The following is a 6762-nucleotide window of genomic DNA, read 5'->3' as shown; positions in this document are numbered from 1 at the left end:
GACGCTGGCGCCTCCACCAGGCTCAGATCTCTTGTGTTGAGGGTCGTCTGGTAAGTCCCCTCAGCTTGTCTCAGCTTCCACATCCGCAGGAAGGGGCGGTGCTAAACAGCGCATGTTAACAGGCTGTGAACCAGCATGGTGCCAGAACCTTGACAAGGGAGCCTGTGCCACCCTGCACAGGCTCTGTTCCAGCCGGCCTGCTTTTGCTCTTTGGTCCCAGCACCTTGGAGGAAAACTGTGTTCCCTCCCCTGTCTCTGCACATACAAGCTATTCAGCATTTAGGAAGCCAAGTTAGAAGGAGCAGGGGTTGGAGGCCAATACCCAGTAAGACCCTGTTTCAATACCCTCCCTCCATCAGAAGGAGGTCTGAAGTAATCAGCTTGCTGAAGTGCCCAGCCTGCCTGCTGCATGAGGCTTCTAGCTCAGAACCTGGGATCAGCAGGAAAGGAAGTCACAGCTGTAGCCTCACAGTGGGACCCTGTAGAGGAGGAACTTGAACCTGCCCCTCCCACACACACTCACTCACCCCTCTCTGTGCTGTGAAGTCTAGACCCAGCTCAGGGCAGGGGTGGGAGGTGGGGGTGAGGTTGGAGGAGACGGGTGAGGGAGAGGGGAGATGAGGAGGTGTGCCAGCTTTCAGGCAGCCTGGGACTAGGAGGTCGCTGGACCTGCCTCAGCTCCAGCTGCCAGGCCCTTTACCACTGCCCAGGAGACCCCTCGTTTTCGTGGTTACAATTCCTTCTGAGTCCAGGAGTGGAGCGGGAAGTGATTCATTCTCTCTCCTAGCCAATGTACACAGAGGCACATTATTAATATTTACTCAGGGCTTCTCCAAGGACTACAAGCAGATAACAGATAGCGAAGAAAAGGGAGAGCAAGCGGTCATCGGGTCTGCCACCTGCCTGCATGTGGGCACAGGAACCCGAGAGCGTCCCACCTGGCCCAGCCCAAAAGCAAACAGAGGATTCACCCACTGTGCCCCGGGCGAGGTCGTGGCAGGAGAGAAAGTGGAACTGGAAAGTGGAAAAATAGACAAGATGGAAAAATAGACAAGGGCGAAAAATAGACAAGGGCGGGGCCTCAGGGCCTCTGTCTGCAAATGAGGAACTAATACTAGCCCTGGCAGGTTTGGGGAAGATTCACTAGGCCTGCCCCTAGCTTTGTGCCAGGAGCAGACCCCATAGAAACATCAGCAACCCGTGGGAGTACGGGGGCCGGGGGTGGCTCTTTGTGCCTTGCCCTGCCCGGCCTCATTTCCCAGTGTGCTTTGCGGCCCAGTGTGCTTTGCGGCCAGGGCTCCAGGGCCCCTTACATTAAAAAGCAGGAAACCTAGGCTAATGAAAACCAGGCCTGGAAGGGATCCGTTACTTTGGCACAGGGAAAGGTCTTTTTTCCATCCCTTTGTCAATTGGCTTTCTAGAGCCAGGCATCACCCGCCCTGTTTCCCCTCAGAAGCCCCAACCCCAGATCGCCTCCTAGGCTCAGCAACCCCTACCCCCCATCTGTAGCTCTCTGCATGTGGCTGCCAGGAGCAATGAAGTCCAGATGGCCTTTCCTACCTGGTGGCCGCGTGCTGACAGCTGCCGTTGCTCCACGCAGTCGCTGCAGATCCCTGGCTCCTCTTTATGTCCTGGTCTCCGCAGATTCCCGGCTGCCTCTGCCAGAGAGTTTATTAAAGACTTTATTAAATTGCTCTGCCCTGGCCTGCAAACTGTCTCTCTCAGTGATGAAAACTACTGAGACCCAAACAGCCGAGGTAAAGCCTGCGTGCCATGCAGCCCACAAATGATGGACGGGGGCCTTGTGGGTGACTCTTGCTCTTCCTGTCCCTTCTGTGGACTCCAAGCCAGAGGGGTGGAGGGGACAGGGCACTGAGATGGAGGGCTGCAGGCGGAGGGTACCAGGGATGTAGTCTGGCTGGCGCCAGAGCCTCGAGGCAGGTGAGGACAGTGCGGCCACTCCACGGAATAATGACAGCAGCCAAGGAGGCTCTGGAGGCTCAGCTGAGACTACCAGACTTGGTCCGCATGAAGTCCAGGACAAGAGGGAGGTGACACATAGACAAGCAGACTCCAGTTGTGTACTGGGACAAGCAATGGAGTTAAAATTTCTCAGGCTCATTAAAGGGATTCTTAACCTGGGGACAAGTGTCAGGAAGGCTTCCTGGAGGAGGGGGCATCTGATCTGGGAAGACTATGGCTGTGGCACTTTGCCTCTGGGAAGAAGAACTTCTGGTCACTATGCTTGCTCTGGGAAGCAGAGATGGGGCTGGAATTGGTGCCAGTTTCAACACAGCACAGCCTGACAACCTCTTCCCCGAGCTGGGCAACTATGTTGCTTTAATGTGATGGTGGCCTCTCTTTGTGCATACATCTGCTTTAGGGGCTAACAGGTGACTGTAGGCAGCTTAACCAAGGTGGGACGAGGTTTCCAGCCCTGTGGGAGGCTGGAGGAGTAAAGACATCAAAGTTGCATAGAGGGACATAAAGGGCAAACAAAACCCCGGTTCTTGGCCCCCCCAGCCCCATGCTCTCTCCAGCGCACATCCCTCCCCCCGAGACCAGAGCCCCCGCACCAAATGCGTCCTCTTGAGGAGAGCAACTGACACAGGAAACCCTCATCTGCCTTCAAGCAGGAGCTTCATGGTAGTGACACAGTCAGTGGGCCTCGGACCAGCGAACACCCTGGCAGCACTGAAGGAAGAACCCGTGGAAGCCCAGCCCCCTTCATCCTTCATTCCCCCAACCCCCTCCATGCCCAGGACTCCTTGCTTCCTCCCACTCGCCTTAACTCATCACTTCTCATTTGTGGTCCGCTCCTGGTCCATGTTCTCTCCTTTGTCTTCCTCCTAACCCCTTCATCACCGATACCACCCATCCCTCAGGCTCTGCCTGCTACTCTCTGTTGCTAGCATGCCTGCCCGGCCAGCTACACCAAGACCCCAGAGGACTAAGTCCTTGTCCCCAGAAGCACCTAGTCTGGCCAGTGACCAGAGCTAAGATACGGGAGCCAGGTGGCCCGAGCCTGGACTTTGGGTCTCGGAGGAGGCAATAGAAGAACATGCTGAGAGGAAGTTGGTCTCTGCTGAGACTTGAAGATACAAGGTGACCACCTGGGAGGCGCTGGGGAGATTATTACACAGCAGCACCCTTGGGCAGGAAGGGGTCTGGACCCTGGACGGTGGCAGCGGTTCTTTAAAGGAGGGTTTGGGGGTGGGAGAAAAGGAGAGGCTGTAAAAGACAGGAAAGGGGTCTCAGCCGGTAAGCTTATGGAGAGGGTAGGATAAGGTGGGCCATGCAACTCGTCTTACTCTGAAGGCTCGAGGAGCCTGACTGTTCAGTGGCAGCTCCTCCATCTCCTTCTACTACTTCTCCATACCGCACCCCCTTCCCCAGTTTCTCCCTTCTCCCTCCTTCCACCTCCCAGCTCCATGCCCTGCCTACAGGCACAACTGCATTTGCAAGAGCCTGCAGCGCCACCTACAGGCTGAAGCTGGTACTGCCCTGTGTATCACCCACCAAGGGGACAAAGCTTAGTCCCCTTCCTTCCCCTCAAACTGAGAACTCTCAGCCCTGGAACACCCCAGGCTCCACCTTATTGGCCACAGCCTGAGGCCATGCCTCTTCCTGCCTGAGAGGCATCAATGCCAGCTGCCTCTGTTCCCCTGACAACCTCATTACCTGGCGCACCTGCTCCCCTCAGGACCAAGACCAGAAGGATTTAATATACTGCCTTTCCCTTTCAACCAATAACCCAAGCTGCCCATGAACGCAAGGCCTCTGCTGTCCTGGGCGGGCTCCATCCTGCAGATAGGAGTGAGGGGCTGTCAGCTCAGCCTCCAGAACCAAGCATCTTACTCGTGTATAACCAGGGAAACCTACCTTGTGCAGACCAGCTTGGGAAGGAACTCAGATGAAAATAAATACACACTGGGGGTTAGCTGGGCATTATTGAAGGATGTGTCAAGGATGGCGCCAGATTTCAGAACCTAGAGAAGGCACTGAAAGACGGGAGGGAAGGGGCTTGCAGTGGTCTGAGGAGAAGAAAATGTTCTGCCTCTCCACAGGGCAGGAGTTACAGAGAGGATGATGGGAAGGGCGTCTAGGCAGGGAGATGGAGAGCAGGGCATTCTCAAGAGGGAGGCTGGGGCTGTCAAGAGTCAGCGAAGAGCTTAAGCTCTTCAAGGGTCAGGCTGGGAGGGGCTTTGATGCCCCTTTGGGAGGTGTGGGAGGCATGACAGTGGCAATGATGTCACAGAAGCATCTCTGCAGGGCGGTGTGAGGAATAACCGAGATCCTTTTGTGCTGGCTTGAAGAAATGAGGTGAACAGACTTATGGCATCTGCTTTATACAGACACAGGCAGAGAGGCCATCCCTTGCCCTGGGTCACTGACCCTGGGCTGAGATGTTGATTGGAGTTTCACTCGATACCGGAACAAATGCCTACCATTGTGGGTCCACATTCATTCAGGAATCTGGCATTTCAGTGGTAGCTAATGAGCTGTGGAAAGCCAGAAAGAGGTGATGGGAAAGACTATTTTGGGGTAGTGGTAAGTACCATGAAGAAGACAGAAGGGAGCTCCGGTACTGGGGTAGGGCTGGAAGGGGATATCAGACTCCCTTATGCAAGGCTCATCCTGCAGGGCCCACCTGCTACAACCCCACAGGACCCCCTCACATCCTCTTGCATGCTGCTGGCCTGCAGTAGGTGCTTCCTGATGGCCTATCTCTGGAAAGTTTCCCTACAGTCCTTCTCCCTCTGGGTCAGCAGCCTGCTGCTCCAAACACTGGTTTCTAACACCTTCCACGAGTACAGCTCAAATTAATGGGCCCAGAATAGCAAGAGTTTTGGCTCTCCCAGCCCACCTCCAGGGCCAGGGGGTGGAGACAGGCAGCTCAGACTCTTGGAAATATAGCCTTGACCTGCCGACTTGCTCTGGGGAAAGGAGGAAGTGTTCTGCCTCCCGCTGCTTGGCTTTAAATAACTCCCCGTGTTTCCCATAAAATATTAGACACAGGGAATCTGAAAGCAATCGCCTTAGATCCTGAGACTTAGCACCAGATTATAGACTGGAAGGCTCCGAGCATCATGCTACGTTAGTAATGCAGGACCTCATATTTATGGCATCATTAAATTATGGATTCGGAATTTTAAAAAAACAAGATCTGAGATATCTCAGGACCTTGGGATTTTAGAACTTAAGAGTTGGAGAAACTTCAGCACCAACTTTCTGCTCTATCATTTTCTAGCTGTTATCACTGGGCCCCGGCTGAATCTTTTCTGTGCCTCGGTTTCCTTTTCTGTTAAAGGCTACCTGAGAGGGCTCCTGGGAGGATTGGATTCATAGCCTTGTGCAGAGCCAGCACCAGGTATGAGGTAAGCTGTGAGGTGCATGGGTCTCAAAGCTCTTACATCGAGCCTAGTCTACCTCCCTAGTAACTAGGCTTAGCTTGTCCCTCCGTCTCCCAGGTTCTGTGTCAGAGGTCACCCACGTCAGTCTGTGTTCCCTCCCAGCATGAGGCCCCTCATGACTCAGGTCACAGCCTTCCACCCTAAGACTCACTGTTTCTCAACATTTTCTGCCTCCGGCGCCCGACTGATTGCTGTCTGGTCCTCTTACCTCACTTCCAGCCCTCCATTCCAGCAGCTCTGGGAAGTGAGTTTTTCTTCCACCTGGCCTGGTGGACCTCTCTTCACTTCCTTCCCCTGTTACCTCTGGCTTCCCCCAACTCCCAGCCTTCCTGGCAGCTCTAGTCCTGACTTTGTGGACAGAAACATCGTTTTTTTCTCCAGAGGTGGGAAGAGAACCGGTGCGGCTTACATAGCCACTGGCCAGTGGCAGTGCCTGGGAGTCCTCCCTGCCTGCCGATGGACGCGATCTGCATCTCTCTCTCCTCCACCTCCAGGCTGCTGAGGCCTGGAGAGTTCTTAGGACCAGGCTTCTGGAGTCAGGCAGAGGCCAGCAGCAAAAACAGCCAAGGGACTCAGAGCCTCTGAGATGCCAGGCCTCATGCCTCACCCCGGAAGGACAAGCAAGAAACGGGGCTTTCCTGATGGGAAGAAAGCATGGGCCGGAGAGTCTCCAGGAAGGAAGAGACAGCCATGATCCAAATCCCCTCATCAATGCCACGCCCACTGTGTGTCTCCATGCCAGGCTCTGGTGAGCTGTACTTCTGGTAGGCTTCCTTCCATGACTGCCTCCTCCCTCACCCCAGTTTTTCATCAACACCTTCTTCTAAACAAGCTGTCTTTACCCTCCCAGCTCTACTGCCTAAGCACCCAGCCCAGCTCACACCACGAACAACTCCTTCCACTATCAAACCATAGATGTGAAGATCTGCCATTAAATCTGTGTTTATGTAACTGTGTAAGAGCCAAGCAGAGCAGAAAGTGACTGGTTGACAAGGTTGCATTTTGCAGACATTTAATTGAACATGTACCCGTTTCGGTGTGGCAGCTTTCTGATGGACTTTGGATCCTGGGGCTTTCTTTCAGCCCTTAAACACTGCATGGGTCCTTAAATGCTCTGAGGCTATGGCTGCAAGCCCAGCGCAGTATCTAATACAGTGACCAGACTGGACCAGAATGTCCCTCACTCATGTCCCCCCTTCTCTCCCAGGCAGAGTCAGTGTCTGCATGCCCCTCCCCACCTTCCATTTCTAGAACCCCCAGCTGATGTAGTCAGCATGCACCTATCTGCCAGGCTTCCTCAGGATGTGGGGGCTACAGCATCCTCCTCTTGTCATTTTAGATGCACTAT

The 6762-nt window shown here is 54.4% G+C and overlaps 1 long non-coding RNA gene across 1 annotated transcript; it reads right to left on the bottom strand.

The window, feature by feature from the left end:
* Nucleotides 1-679: 679 nt before the first annotated feature.
* On the bottom strand, nt 680-2017 carry LOC116886867. The gene is made up of 3 exons (XR_004386191.1): nt 1903-2017; nt 1561-1658; nt 680-783 (listed from the first exon to the last, which is right to left on the bottom strand). It is a non-coding gene; the product is annotated as an uncharacterized LOC116886867 (long non-coding RNA).
* Between the last annotated feature and the right edge of the window lie 4745 nt (nt 2018-6762).

The sequence above is a fragment of the Rattus rattus genome, chromosome 1 (assembly GCF_011064425.1).
Source record: "Rattus rattus isolate New Zealand chromosome 1, Rrattus_CSIRO_v1, whole genome shotgun sequence".
In the NCBI taxonomy this organism is placed as follows: domain Eukaryota; kingdom Metazoa; phylum Chordata; class Mammalia; order Rodentia; family Muridae; genus Rattus; species Rattus rattus.
This window is presented reverse-complemented; position numbering and strand designations above follow the sequence as displayed.